The 16,081-nt window shown below is 32.6% G+C and overlaps 6 non-coding genes across 6 annotated transcripts; 4 read left to right on the forward strand and 2 right to left on the reverse strand.

The window, feature by feature from the left end:
* Positions 1 to 1,992: 1,992 nt before the first annotated feature.
* On the forward strand, positions 1,993 to 2,065 carry TRNAR-ACG (transfer RNA arginine (anticodon ACG)). Its single transcript has one exon. It is a non-coding gene; the product is annotated as a tRNA-Arg (tRNA).
* A 738-nt stretch (positions 2,066 to 2,803) lies between these two features.
* TRNAP-UGG (transfer RNA proline (anticodon UGG)) lies at positions 2,804 to 2,875 on the reverse strand. Its single transcript has one exon. It is a non-coding gene; the product is annotated as a tRNA-Pro (tRNA).
* A 3,587-nt stretch (positions 2,876 to 6,462) lies between these two features.
* On the forward strand, positions 6,463 to 6,581 carry LOC136990560 (5S ribosomal RNA). Its single transcript, XR_010883076.1, has one exon. It is a non-coding gene; the product is annotated as a 5S ribosomal RNA (ribosomal RNA).
* Positions 6,582 to 9,152: 2,571 nt separating this feature from the next.
* On the forward strand, positions 9,153 to 9,225 carry TRNAR-ACG (transfer RNA arginine (anticodon ACG)). The gene has a single exon. It is a non-coding gene; the product is annotated as a tRNA-Arg (tRNA).
* Positions 9,226 to 9,963: 738 nt separating this feature from the next.
* Positions 9,964 to 10,035, reverse strand: TRNAP-UGG (transfer RNA proline (anticodon UGG)). Its single transcript has one exon. It is a non-coding gene; the product is annotated as a tRNA-Pro (tRNA).
* A 3,587-nt stretch (positions 10,036 to 13,622) lies between these two features.
* Positions 13,623 to 13,741, forward strand: LOC136990561 (5S ribosomal RNA). The gene has a single exon (XR_010883077.1). It is a non-coding gene; the product is annotated as a 5S ribosomal RNA (ribosomal RNA).
* Positions 13,742 to 16,081: the final 2,340 nt, after the last annotated feature.

Below are 16,081 nucleotides of genomic sequence, written 5' to 3' on the forward strand. Positions count from 1 at the left end.
AAGACATTGAAGACTATGCGAATAGACTATGCGATCGTTACGATTAAAAATATTTCGTTTCTTACGTTACGCGATGTTTCGCTAATTAAATTTCTACAAAAATAATCGATATAAAATAAAAAAAATAACTTTTAATTTTTAACGAGCTATTCATATCAAAATGGCGGCGGCAATTAAAAATATAACAAATTCTTATCTGTCGAACGTTGCGGTTAAGAATATTTCGTTTCTTACGTTACGCTAAAAAAATTTTTACAAGAAACATGAAAATAGCGAAAAAAAAATAACTATTATTTGCTAGCAAACTTTCAATTTTAAAAGTGCAGCGGCCAATGGAATTATAACAAATTCTAATCTCTGGAACGTTTCGATGAATAATATTTCTATTTTTATATAACTAATTTTATTTTTATCAAAATATATGTACGGTATATTGTGTAATCTGCCAAAATATTACTCACATTTATATCCGAAGGAATTATTCTCAAGAAATGAAGGAAAAAATCGCAAAAGTTTCTTTCTCATTCAAAAATCGCCGACTTACAACAAAGAAAGTAAAACAATGGACAAATGTATTGTTGCCGATATTGTTGCGTTTCGCGGACAATCAAGCCGATTTAATAAAAATACCTGTTTATTTTTAATTCAATGCATATTTATTAATTTATTTTTGTTTTAATGATTTATATTTTTTAAAGCTTATTCTGCCATGTCGGAACAACTGGGGGAGGGCTTTTTACATGCTATATAAAGTAAACTCTTTAAAGTACTTGCAGGAGATAATAACTTACTTTATTTAGGAACTTTCTCTCGCACATGTAACAATTTTATTTATTATTATATAAGAATTAATAAATATATTTATAAAAATATATTAAACAAAAGGCAAAGAATAGAAATATCTATTGCAACTTTATTTATCATTTTATTTTATAATAAAAAATTCAACAAAACTTACTATTTCAAGATGGCAGCGGCTATTAAAGCTATAACAAATTCTAATCTGTCGAACGTTACGAATAAAAATATTTCGTTTTTTACGTTACGCGATGTTTCGCGAATTAAATTTCTATAAGACGTATCGATATAAAAATAAAATATCCTTCGATTTCTAGGAAACTTAAACTTTCTATTTGAAGATGGCGGCGTCCATTAAAAATGTCACAAATTCTTATCTGTGGAACGTTACGTTTAAGAATACTTCGTTTGTTACGTTACGCAATGTTTCACTAATTAAATTTCTACAAAAAATATTTAAATAGCGACAAAAATAACTTTTATTTGCTTGAGAACTTTTAATTTCAAGATGGCGGCAGCCAGTGGAAATAGAACAAATTCCAATCTGTCGAACGTTACGTTTAAATATTTCGTTTCTTACGTTACGCAATGTTTCACGTTACGCATATTTCAAACGATTGTGGAATATTTTAAATAAGTTTAAAATATAAAGATTTGTCTTTAAATGGATATATTTATTCTAGTTCTGTGCTGTTACTCAACTTGAGTAATTTTGTGATTACTCAATGGTACATTTCTAAACCGGTAGTTCTATTTTTATCAGAATATCTCTACAGTATATTGTGTAATCTGCCAAAATATTACTCACATTTCTATCCGAAGCGATTATTTTCGAGAATGAAAGCAAAAAATCGCAAAACTTTCCATGTTATTCGAAAATCTCCCACTTCCAACAAAGAAAGTGAAACAACAGAATAATGTATTGTTGTCGATATTGTTGCGTTTCGCGTGACGTTCAAGCCGATTTAGTATAAATTCTGAAAAATGAAATATTTTTGTCACGAGGAAACGCAACAATATCGGCAACAATACATTATTCTATTGTTTCACTTTCTTTGTTGTAAGTGGGTGATTTTCGAATTACAAAGAAACTTTTGCGATTTTTCGCTTTAATCCTTGAAAATAATTGCTTCAAATAGAAATGTGAGTAATATTTTGATAAAAATAAGATTAGCGATCTAGAAATCCCGGAGCGGGCCAGTGGCGCAACGGATAACGCGTCTGAGTACGGATCAGAAGATTCCAGGTTCGAATCCTGGCTGGCTCGTCTCTCTAACATTTTCTTGTTTTCCCACGATTATTTTAAACGTTGCGTCGGTTTTTAAATAAATATATATATAAATTTTTCGGCGACGGAATTTACACGAGGCGCTGAAAAGAATCGAATCTACCCTCCGAAAATGTCGTGGTTGACTAAAGAATCAGAAAACGTCGTTCGAAACGAATATTAAATTGCGACTTCCGGTGTAACTGCTGGCTGGGAAGAATCTGAATCCATGCACTGTTCTTCTGTTCGGAAGCAAAGCAATTGGAATGAAACCGGCAGGTAAATTAAGAATCAATAATAATACTGATCTTTTTACTGCATTCTGTCGAATTACGAAATTACTGCGTGGAATGTGTTCGTAAGTAAAAGTAATGCAGAATACATTAAAATATAATTTTCATAAAGCCTCTCTCCATATATAATAAAAACTTTCGTTTCATTACACAGATTTCGTTGTTCATAAATCTATGTACATTCTTCCATGTCATATGCTACAGACATCATGTAATTTGCTTCCAACTTTATCTACTCAACACTAGTTTGTTTAAATTTAAAAAAATTGCTTGGAATTATGCTCATTATTTCAATTTCGTTCGTACTTCTAACACAGTTATAAACTTCATCGTTGTAGTCCACACTCATTTTCGTTCATCTGAACTAACTCTATTAACATAAGATTCATCTCATCTAACCATATAATCTTGTGAATTCTCTGCATTGCAGATATCAAAAAGCTAAGGGCTCGTCCGGGAATTGAACCCGGGACCTCTCGCACCCAAAGCGAGAATCATACCGCTAGACCAACGAGCCACCTGTTACTAGAGCAATTATTCGCGACTCACATATCGTGCGATTTCTCTTTGCGCTTGCACTTAATAATAAAACTATTAATTATGAATCTTATTGTCCCATAGGGACTAAAAAGAATGTATTTATCATTGAATTAAGGAAGATTTTGAATAGAACAACTTTACAAGAAAATATAGCTATAGAAATAAAACAAATTTTTAAAAAATTCTTGTTAAATGATTACCCGAAGTATACTCTTTGTAAGTGGTACAACTCTTATTTGAATTATAGATTTAATGTTAAAAATGTGATAAAAAAATATTTCTTATATAAAATTTCCTTATGTTACTAATATGTTTGAAAAATATAAACCGATCTTTAAAGAATTTTCTATGTGCATAGTTGCGAATCAAAAAAGTAAGATGTCAAATGTGATCAGCATCATAAATAGTGAAGATACAAATACGCCCAGAGATCAATTTAAGATTGCGGGTGTTGTATACAGAATGCCATGTACTTGTCGAAATCCAAATTATTACATTGGAGAAAGTGGAAGAAGGCTGCAGTTGAGGATAAAGGCGGCTATCAGATTAAGAAAGACGGAATCGGCGTGGTTCTTGCATTCTAGTGAATTTCATTGTAACATAAATAGGAAAAATACTAAAATATCATATAAAATATAAAATTGTATTGAAAGAAGAATTGTTGAACATTTTTGCATCACCGCGTGTATTTAATTTAAATACCGGGATGAACGTTGATGCATGCTGGGAAAAGTTACTAAATATAAAACAAGAACAGCGATTACTAACTTGATGTATCCACTGATGAGGCCTACTAGAGAAGCGAAATGCAATTGGAGTATATCATTTATAGAATAATAGCATTGGTAATAATAAAAGTTTAATTTGTTTGCCTTTTTTGACTTGTACTGTTTTCCAAGTCGGAAGTGGATCGAGTATTTTTCATTTCTGAGTCATTTCATTTTCATTCAATTTCATATTTTAACTGAGAATAATTTTTATTTTTAGTGATTACAAATTTGAGCTTTTTTTATTCTGGGCGACATTTCGAATGAAAATCATTTGTTTGGATGCAATTTTTTCCTAGGAAGCGATAAAGGTAAGAGATGGGACCCACCAGCCAAGTTTCACCTATCGACCCGCAAGTTTCGCCGGCTCCTCACTGACAAGGAGAAAGGCTTAAGTTTAAAATTTGAGCTCTCTAGACCCAATAGTGTTTTTCTCCAGGAGCGTCTGCATTGCCAAATGAATAAGTAAAAAAAAAATAATAAAAACAAAAATAATACAGCCTTTATGGACACTTTTGCACTTTTTAATTGCTCATATTTCGACGACCCCTTTATAGAAAAACCTGAAATTTTGCACGCTACCCAAGAAAACAAGTATCTTCGGAACGATATTCACGTTTACTACGGACGTTCGAAAGACTGAGAAATCGACCCCCGACAATCGGCAACTCTGATTCCCGTATATGTAGTCAGTCGGTGAATTTTCCACTTGGCGCTGCGTGACTGCCGTGACTCTCGATACTGCAAAACGGCATTTTTCATGAATTCAGCGCTGTGAAAGCAGGAGAGTAGTTTTGTTGGTGAATTTCCGAACACCTATCATACTGTCGTACTGATTTTAATCACTTTATCACGTTTTATCGTCTGTTTCTATATTAAAAACGTTTTTCTATATCGATGGAAATAAATATCAAAAAAGTAAAAAGTTTTATTGAATCTAAAAGTGTGCAATTTTAATATCTATCGAATCTTTAAAAATTAAATTTCATTTTAAACTTTTTGTTTTATGCAGTTAATCGATTTGGCAAGTGAGCGGCTCATAGAGAAATCAGCTTCTACAAATTATACAATTCTGTCCATTGCCATAACACAAAACATTTGTGAAAATAGAGAAAACGCGCTGACGAATAACCTCGAATTATTTCGTTTAATTAAACTTTAGCCTATAACGGTGCAAATGTCATACGGGATATGATGAGTATATGAACTATAGCTGGGAAATACCAATGTATGTATTTATTAATTTCCGTTTTGTTTCCATTGGATTTGGGCTTAACGAAAATCAATTAATAGTGAAAAGTATGTCCCAAAATAAGAGGAAAGACTCCTTCCGTCGTCTCTGTGAAGAAACCGCGCGACGATCGATTAATTCTTATGCAAATAGAGATTTGTCATTGACTCTAATTGTCATATTCGGTTTAACAATCTTCCCAAAATACCTAAATTTAGATACTTACCGACAGAATTGCAGAAAACAAAGCAAAATTCAAAAAACACTTAAACAAGCAAATTTTTATCGCACCAACTGAAAATCCAACCGTTGGCAATAACGACAATCCACCGCTCGCAACAATAAAACTCTGACAATTTGTTATGACAGAGTTTTATTGTTGCGTTGCCAGGAAATTTAATATTAAAAGTTTGGCCGAATCGCGTGATTTCCGCGGACCTTTCCTTGAATATAGTCGTACATTACTGTTAGCGTCAATATGCAGGCAAAAACCTAATATTCTCGTATAAAGATGAATAAAAATTTCGATTTTATCATGACCCTTACAACCGAAAAAAGAATAAACTTCGCGTATAGTAACCCCAATTTCATCTACCTTTGTAATTTAGTTAATTAGGAGCTTTAAGCAATTTCCGCTTTGCTGGGAACACTCCTATACCTCATCTATTCATTATTGTTGTTTGGCTCTTTGTATAAGTTATCCAAGTTTAGTTTTACTGTACTAAGCTACAATAAAATAGGCATAGAAAATTGAAATGAAATGCCAAACGAAAAGCCTGACGTCAACAAAAATAGCTGCCATTGTTCTGTTCATTAAACGGTGTAATCCAACTCGCTGACTGACGTACGGGTTTTAGCTGGCAAAAATCACAATTGTGCTGAAAAACGTCTTTGGAAATTTTGGGGTTTCAGTCGTCTGCAAACTTTTTCGACAGTCGACCCCTTTCAACCCTCCATGGACACCCTCCACTTTAATGTTAAGCTACGTAATCATAATAGGACTAGCAAACAAAATTCTTATTGGGCTGCAATCAGAAAAAACTGTAGACTGTCGGTCTTTTTCTTATCTCAAGAACGGAGTTAGATTGATGAAAGACGAGACCCGATATGGGCAGCAGGAGAGCCCGACTATGTACTAACTGTGTCCGATGCAAACCGGAAGTCACGTTATTTCAATTGAAAAATTTTCCCCCTAAAGGAGTTAGCTAGATGACTCTATCGTTAAAGGTAAAGTATGATGTACAGGGGCTGATTTGGGGAGGAGAGCATATATTTTAAATGAAATTAACGAAAAATTGCAAGCCGGCATTGCGACAATAAAAGAATTGCTGGTGTGATCTTTCGATTGTTTATTATTTATAATATTACATATATCTAGACAGATGCGTTATAATAAGTCTTATTAAATTAGTAAAATTGTCAATTTTTTATAAACTTTTTTTCCATGGATCCCGGTTTAAAGTGTATTTAGCGTGGAACGCGATGGGAGGGAGGACGAACAGCGACATTGGAGGCGCGAATTGGCATGCGAATATGCATGTGATGCTGCGAAGGGCACTTGTCTTCGACAGCGGCCATACCACGCTGAAAATACCGGTTCTCGTCCGATCACCGAAGTCAAGCAGCGTTGGGCCTGGTCAGTACTTGGGACGCAGACGACCTGGGAATACCGGGTGCTGCTGTCACTATTTTTTGTCTTTCATTCTTACACCTATCTTTTTTTTCCGTCTAATAAAATTGATTACTTGGCGCAGTAATTTTTCTTTAATCAAGCAAACATTTCTTTACTATACCGTGTACATTGCTTTATAAATTCTCAGTGTGACAATTACAAAGGCACACTGGGCGTTTAAATGCCTTTATCACGTGTAAAACAACTACTAGAGCTATCGTCAAAATCAAGCAACAGCCTCTCTTATTTATATTTATATTTACTAAAAATTCAAATGTGAAATACTATAATTAAATAGAATTTGTATATACTAAGCAGATAGGAAGAGAGCGACGGTGGCGAAAATTTTGCTTTGCTGAATACGAAATAAAACTTATAGAATTTATATTTAATAATAATTATTTTAAAATTTCCACAGAGTATTATGGACAGAAAAAAGGTATTGCCGTGGAATCGGTCATCGGACCAAGATTAGCTGATATTTACATGATTACAATAGATAAAAGAATTTCCAAGTTAACAGGTATTGAATATTATGCAAGATATGTAGACGATATGATAATAGTATATGATTCTCAAACAGTTTCATCTAAAGACATTGAAGACTATGCGAATAGACTATGCGATCGTTACGATTAAAAATATTTCGTTTCTTACGTTACGCGATGTTTCGCTAATTAAATTTCTACAAAAATAATCGATATAAAATAAAAAAAATAACTTTTAATTTTTAACGAGCTATTCATATCAAAATGGCGGCGGCAATTAAAAATATAACAAATTCTTATCTGTCGAACGTTGCGGTTAAGAATATTTCGTTTCTTACGTTACGCTAAAAAAATTTTTACAAGAAACATGAAAATAGCGAAAAAAAAATAACTATTATTTGCTAGCAAACTTTCAATTTTAAAAGTGCAGCGGCCAATGGAATTATAACAAATTCTAATCTCTGGAACGTTTCGATGAATAATATTTCTATTTTTATATAACTAATTTTATTTTTATCAAAATATATGTACGGTATATTGTGTAATCTGCCAAAATATTACTCACATTTATATCCGAAGGAATTATTCTCAAGAAATGAAGGAAAAAATCGCAAAAGTTTCTTTCTCATTCAAAAATCGCCGACTTACAACAAAGAAAGTAAAACAATGGACAAATGTATTGTTGCCGATATTGTTGCGTTTCGCGGACAATCAAGCCGATTTAATAAAAATACCTGTTTATTTTTAATTCAATGCATATTTATTAATTTATTTTTGTTTTAATGATTTATATTTTTTAAAGCTTATTCTGCCATGTCGGAACAACTGGGGGAGGGCTTTTTACATGCTATATAAAGTAAACTCTTTAAAGTACTTGCAGGAGATAATAACTTACTTTATTTAGGAACTTTCTCTCGCACATGTAACAATTTTATTTATTATTATATAAGAATTAATAAATATATTTATAAAAATATATTAAACAAAAGGCAAAGAATAGAAATATCTATTGCAACTTTATTTATCATTTTATTTTATAATAAAAAATTCAACAAAACTTACTATTTCAAGATGGCAGCGGCTATTAAAGCTATAACAAATTCTAATCTGTCGAACGTTACGAATAAAAATATTTCGTTTTTTACGTTACGCGATGTTTCGCGAATTAAATTTCTATAAGACGTATCGATATAAAAATAAAATATCCTTCGATTTCTAGGAAACTTAAACTTTCTATTTGAAGATGGCGGCGTCCATTAAAAATGTCACAAATTCTTATCTGTGGAACGTTACGTTTAAGAATACTTCGTTTGTTACGTTACGCAATGTTTCACTAATTAAATTTCTACAAAAAATATTTAAATAGCGACAAAAATAACTTTTATTTGCTTGAGAACTTTTAATTTCAAGATGGCGGCAGCCAGTGGAAATAGAACAAATTCCAATCTGTCGAACGTTACGTTTAAATATTTCGTTTCTTACGTTACGCAATGTTTCACGTTACGCATATTTCAAACGATTGTGGAATATTTTAAATAAGTTTAAAATATAAAGATTTGTCTTTAAATGGATATATTTATTCTAGTTCTGTGCTGTTACTCAACTTGAGTAATTTTGTGATTACTCAATGGTACATTTCTAAACCGGTAGTTCTATTTTTATCAGAATATCTCTACAGTATATTGTGTAATCTGCCAAAATATTACTCACATTTCTATCCGAAGCGATTATTTTCGAGAATGAAAGCAAAAAATCGCAAAACTTTCCATGTTATTCGAAAATCTCCCACTTCCAACAAAGAAAGTGAAACAACAGAATAATGTATTGTTGTCGATATTGTTGCGTTTCGCGTGACGTTCAAGCCGATTTAGTATAAATTCTGAAAAATGAAATATTTTTGTCACGAGGAAACGCAACAATATCGGCAACAATACATTATTCTATTGTTTCACTTTCTTTGTTGTAAGTGGGTGATTTTCGAATTACAAAGAAACTTTTGCGATTTTTCGCTTTAATCCTTGAAAATAATTGCTTCAAATAGAAATGTGAGTAATATTTTGATAAAAATAAGATTAGCGATCTAGAAATCCCGGAGCGGGCCAGTGGCGCAACGGATAACGCGTCTGAGTACGGATCAGAAGATTCCAGGTTCGAATCCTGGCTGGCTCGTCTCTCTAACATTTTCTTGTTTTCCCACGATTATTTTAAACGTTGCGTCGGTTTTTAAATAAATATATATATAAATTTTTCGGCGACGGAATTTACACGAGGCGCTGAAAAGAATCGAATCTACCCTCCGAAAATGTCGTGGTTGACTAAAGAATCAGAAAACGTCGTTCGAAACGAATATTAAATTGCGACTTCCGGTGTAACTGCTGGCTGGGAAGAATCTGAATCCATGCACTGTTCTTCTGTTCGGAAGCAAAGCAATTGGAATGAAACCGGCAGGTAAATTAAGAATCAATAATAATACTGATCTTTTTACTGCATTCTGTCGAATTACGAAATTACTGCGTGGAATGTGTTCGTAAGTAAAAGTAATGCAGAATACATTAAAATATAATTTTCATAAAGCCTCTCTCCATATATAATAAAAACTTTCGTTTCATTACACAGATTTCGTTGTTCATAAATCTATGTACATTCTTCCATGTCATATGCTACAGACATCATGTAATTTGCTTCCAACTTTATCTACTCAACACTAGTTTGTTTAAATTTAAAAAAATTGCTTGGAATTATGCTCATTATTTCAATTTCGTTCGTACTTCTAACACAGTTATAAACTTCATCGTTGTAGTCCACACTCATTTTCGTTCATCTGAACTAACTCTATTAACATAAGATTCATCTCATCTAACCATATAATCTTGTGAATTCTCTGCATTGCAGATATCAAAAAGCTAAGGGCTCGTCCGGGAATTGAACCCGGGACCTCTCGCACCCAAAGCGAGAATCATACCGCTAGACCAACGAGCCACCTGTTACTAGAGCAATTATTCGCGACTCACATATCGTGCGATTTCTCTTTGCGCTTGCACTTAATAATAAAACTATTAATTATGAATCTTATTGTCCCATAGGGACTAAAAAGAATGTATTTATCATTGAATTAAGGAAGATTTTGAATAGAACAACTTTACAAGAAAATATAGCTATAGAAATAAAACAAATTTTTAAAAAATTCTTGTTAAATGATTACCCGAAGTATACTCTTTGTAAGTGGTACAACTCTTATTTGAATTATAGATTTAATGTTAAAAATGTGATAAAAAAATATTTCTTATATAAAATTTCCTTATGTTACTAATATGTTTGAAAAATATAAACCGATCTTTAAAGAATTTTCTATGTGCATAGTTGCGAATCAAAAAAGTAAGATGTCAAATGTGATCAGCATCATAAATAGTGAAGATACAAATACGCCCAGAGATCAATTTAAGATTGCGGGTGTTGTATACAGAATGCCATGTACTTGTCGAAATCCAAATTATTACATTGGAGAAAGTGGAAGAAGGCTGCAGTTGAGGATAAAGGCGGCTATCAGATTAAGAAAGACGGAATCGGCGTGGTTCTTGCATTCTAGTGAATTTCATTGTAACATAAATAGGAAAAATACTAAAATATCATATAAAATATAAAATTGTATTGAAAGAAGAATTGTTGAACATTTTTGCATCACCGCGTGTATTTAATTTAAATACCGGGATGAACGTTGATGCATGCTGGGAAAAGTTACTAAATATAAAACAAGAACAGCGATTACTAACTTGATGTATCCACTGATGAGGCCTACTAGAGAAGCGAAATGCAATTGGAGTATATCATTTATAGAATAATAGCATTGGTAATAATAAAAGTTTAATTTGTTTGCCTTTTTTGACTTGTACTGTTTTCCAAGTCGGAAGTGGATCGAGTATTTTTCATTTCTGAGTCATTTCATTTTCATTCAATTTCATATTTTAACTGAGAATAATTTTTATTTTTAGTGATTACAAATTTGAGCTTTTTTTATTCTGGGCGACATTTCGAATGAAAATCATTTGTTTGGATGCAATTTTTTCCTAGGAAGCGATAAAGGTAAGAGATGGGACCCACCAGCCAAGTTTCACCTATCGACCCGCAAGTTTCGCCGGCTCCTCACTGACAAGGAGAAAGGCTTAAGTTTAAAATTTGAGCTCTCTAGACCCAATAGTGTTTTTCTCCAGGAGCGTCTGCATTGCCAAATGAATAAGTAAAAAAAAAATAATAAAAACAAAAATAATACAGCCTTTATGGACACTTTTGCACTTTTTAATTGCTCATATTTCGACGACCCCTTTATAGAAAAACCTGAAATTTTGCACGCTACCCAAGAAAACAAGTATCTTCGGAACGATATTCACGTTTACTACGGACGTTCGAAAGACTGAGAAATCGACCCCCGACAATCGGCAACTCTGATTCCCGTATATGTAGTCAGTCGGTGAATTTTCCACTTGGCGCTGCGTGACTGCCGTGACTCTCGATACTGCAAAACGGCATTTTTCATGAATTCAGCGCTGTGAAAGCAGGAGAGTAGTTTTGTTGGTGAATTTCCGAACACCTATCATACTGTCGTACTGATTTTAATCACTTTATCACGTTTTATCGTCTGTTTCTATATTAAAAACGTTTTTCTATATCGATGGAAATAAATATCAAAAAAGTAAAAAGTTTTATTGAATCTAAAAGTGTGCAATTTTAATATCTATCGAATCTTTAAAAATTAAATTTCATTTTAAACTTTTTGTTTTATGCAGTTAATCGATTTGGCAAGTGAGCGGCTCATAGAGAAATCAGCTTCTACAAATTATACAATTCTGTCCATTGCCATAACACAAAACATTTGTGAAAATAGAGAAAACGCGCTGACGAATAACCTCGAATTATTTCGTTTAATTAAACTTTAGCCTATAACGGTGCAAATGTCATACGGGATATGATGAGTATATGAACTATAGCTGGGAAATACCAATGTATGTATTTATTAATTTCCGTTTTGTTTCCATTGGATTTGGGCTTAACGAAAATCAATTAATAGTGAAAAGTATGTCCCAAAATAAGAGGAAAGACTCCTTCCGTCGTCTCTGTGAAGAAACCGCGCGACGATCGATTAATTCTTATGCAAATAGAGATTTGTCATTGACTCTAATTGTCATATTCGGTTTAACAATCTTCCCAAAATACCTAAATTTAGATACTTACCGACAGAATTGCAGAAAACAAAGCAAAATTCAAAAAACACTTAAACAAGCAAATTTTTATCGCACCAACTGAAAATCCAACCGTTGGCAATAACGACAATCCACCGCTCGCAACAATAAAACTCTGACAATTTGTTATGACAGAGTTTTATTGTTGCGTTGCCAGGAAATTTAATATTAAAAGTTTGGCCGAATCGCGTGATTTCCGCGGACCTTTCCTTGAATATAGTCGTACATTACTGTTAGCGTCAATATGCAGGCAAAAACCTAATATTCTCGTATAAAGATGAATAAAAATTTCGATTTTATCATGACCCTTACAACCGAAAAAAGAATAAACTTCGCGTATAGTAACCCCAATTTCATCTACCTTTGTAATTTAGTTAATTAGGAGCTTTAAGCAATTTCCGCTTTGCTGGGAACACTCCTATACCTCATCTATTCATTATTGTTGTTTGGCTCTTTGTATAAGTTATCCAAGTTTAGTTTTACTGTACTAAGCTACAATAAAATAGGCATAGAAAATTGAAATGAAATGCCAAACGAAAAGCCTGACGTCAACAAAAATAGCTGCCATTGTTCTGTTCATTAAACGGTGTAATCCAACTCGCTGACTGACGTACGGGTTTTAGCTGGCAAAAATCACAATTGTGCTGAAAAACGTCTTTGGAAATTTTGGGGTTTCAGTCGTCTGCAAACTTTTTCGACAGTCGACCCCTTTCAACCCTCCATGGACACCCTCCACTTTAATGTTAAGCTACGTAATCATAATAGGACTAGCAAACAAAATTCTTATTGGGCTGCAATCAGAAAAAACTGTAGACTGTCGGTCTTTTTCTTATCTCAAGAACGGAGTTAGATTGATGAAAGACGAGACCCGATATGGGCAGCAGGAGAGCCCGACTATGTACTAACTGTGTCCGATGCAAACCGGAAGTCACGTTATTTCAATTGAAAAATTTTCCCCCTAAAGGAGTTAGCTAGATGACTCTATCGTTAAAGGTAAAGTATGATGTACCGGGGCTGATTTGGGGAGGAGAGCATATATTTTAAATGAAATTAACGAAAAATTGCAAGCCGGCATTGCGACAATAAAAGAATTGCTGGTGTGATCTTTCGATTGTTTATTATTTATAATATTACATATATCTAGACAGATGCGTTATAATAAGTCTTATTAAATTAGTAAAATTGTCAATTTTTTATAAACTTTTTTTCCATGGATCCCGGTTTAAAGTGTATTTAGCGTGGAACGCGATGGGAGGGAGGACGAACAGCGACATTGGAGGCGCGAATTGGCATGCGAATATGCATGTGATGCTGCGAAGGGCACTTGTCTTCGACAGCGGCCATACCACGCTGAAAATACCGGTTCTCGTCCGATCACCGAAGTCAAGCAGCGTTGGGCCTGGTCAGTACTTGGGACGCAGACGACCTGGGAATACCGGGTGCTGCTGTCACTATTTTTTGTCTTTCATTCTTACACCTATCTTTTTTTTCCGTCTAATAAAATTGATTACTTGGCGCAGTAATTTTTCTTTAATCAAGCAAACATTTCTTTACTATACCGTGTACATTGCTTTATAAATTCTCAGTGTGACAATTACAAAGGCACACTGGGCGTTTAAATGCCTTTATCACGTGTAAAACAACTACTAGAGCTATCGTCAAAATCAAGCAACAGCCTCTCTTATTTATATTTATATTTACTAAAAATTCAAATGTGAAATACTATAATTAAATAGAATTTGTATATACTAAGCAGATAGGAAGAGAGCGACGGTGGCGAAAATTTTGCTTTGCTGAATACGAAATAAAACTTATAGAATTTATATTTAATAATAATTATTTTAAAATTTCCACAGAGTATTATGGACAGAAAAATGGTATTGCCGTGGAATCGGTCATCGGACCAAGATTAGCTGATATTTACATGATTACAATAGATAAAAGAATTTCCAAGTTAACAGGTATTGAATATTATGCAAGATATGTAGACGATATGATAATAGTATATGATTCTCAAACAGTTTCATCTAAAGACATTGAAGACTATGCGAATAGACTATGCGATCGTTACGATTAAAAATATTTCGTTTCTTACGTTACGCGATGTTTCGCTAATTAAATTTCTACAAAAATAATCGATATAAAATAAAAAAAATAACTTTTAATTTTTAACGAGCCTTCATATCAAAATGGCGGCGGCAATTAAAAATATATAACATCTTATCCTGTTCGAACGTTGCGGTTAAGAATATTTCGTTTCTTACAGTTACGCTAAAAAACATTTTTACAAAACATGAAAATAGCGAAAAAAAAATAACTATTTATTTAGTAGCAAACTTTCAATTTTAAAAGTGCAGCGGCAATGGAATTATAACAATTCTATCTCTTGGAACCGTTTCGATGAATAATATTTCTCATTTTTTTATATAACTAATTTTATTTTTATCAAAATATATGTACAGTATATTGTGTAATCTGCCAAAATATTACTCACATTTATATCCGAAGGAATTATTCTCAAGAAATGATGGAAAAAATCGCAAAAGTTTCTTTCTCATTCAAAAATCGCCGACTTACAACAAAGAAAGTAAAACAATGGACAAATGTATTGTTGCCGATATTGTTGCGTTTCGCGGACAATCAAGCCGATTTAATAAAAATACCTGTTTATTTTTAATTCAATGCATATTTATTAATTTATTTTTGTTTTAATGATTTATATTTTTTAAAGCTTATTCTGCCATGTCGGAACAACTGGGGGAGGGCTTTTTACATGCTATATAAAGTAAACTCTTTAAAGTACTTGCAGGAGATAATAACTTACTTTATTTAGGAACTTTCTCTCGCACATGTAACAATTTTATTTATTATTATATAAGAATTAATAAATATATTTATAAAAATATATTAAACAAAAGGCAAAGAATAGAAATATCTATTGCAACTTTATTTATCATTTTATTTTATAATAAAAAATTCAACAAAACTTACTATTTCAAGATGGCAGCGGCTATTAAAGCTATAACAAATTCTAATCTGTCGAACGTTACGAATAAAAATATTTCGTTTTTTACGTTACGCGATGTTTCGCGAATTAAATTTCTATAAGACGTATCGATATAAAAATAAAATATCCTTCGATTTCTAGGAAACTTAAACTTTCTATTTGAAGATGGCGGCGTCCATTAAAAATGTCACAAATTCTTATCTGTGGAACGTTACGTTTAAGAATACTTCGTTTGTTACGTTACGCAATGTTTCACTAATTAAATTTCTACAAAAAATATTTAAATAGCGACAAAAATAACTTTTATTTGCTTGAGAACTTTTAATTTCAAGATGGCGGCAGCCAGTGGAAATAGAACAAATTCCAATCTGTCGAACGTTACGTTTAAATATTTCGTTTCTTACGTTACGCAATGTTTCACGTTACGCATATTTCAAACGATTGTGGAATATTTTAAATAAGTTTAAAATATAAAGATTTGTCTTTAAATGGATATATTTATTCTAGTTCTGTGCTGTTACTCAACTTGAGTAATTTTGTGATTACTCAATGGTACATTTCTAAACCGGTAGTTCTATTTTTATCAGAATATCTCTACAGTATATTGTGTAATCTGCCAAAATATTACTCACATTTCTATCCGAAGCGATTATTTTCGAGAATGAAAGCAAAAAATCGCAAAACTTTCCATGTTATTCGAAAATCTCCCACTTCCAACAAAGAAAGTGAAACAACAGAATAATGTATTGTTGTCGATATTGTTGCGTTTCGCGTGACGTTCAAG

Source organism: Centruroides vittatus, unplaced genomic scaffold (genome assembly GCF_030686945.1).
Source record: "Centruroides vittatus isolate TY-2023 unplaced genomic scaffold, ASM3068694v2 scaffold_944, whole genome shotgun sequence".
NCBI classification, from domain to species: Eukaryota; Metazoa; Arthropoda; class Arachnida; order Scorpiones; family Buthidae; genus Centruroides; species Centruroides vittatus.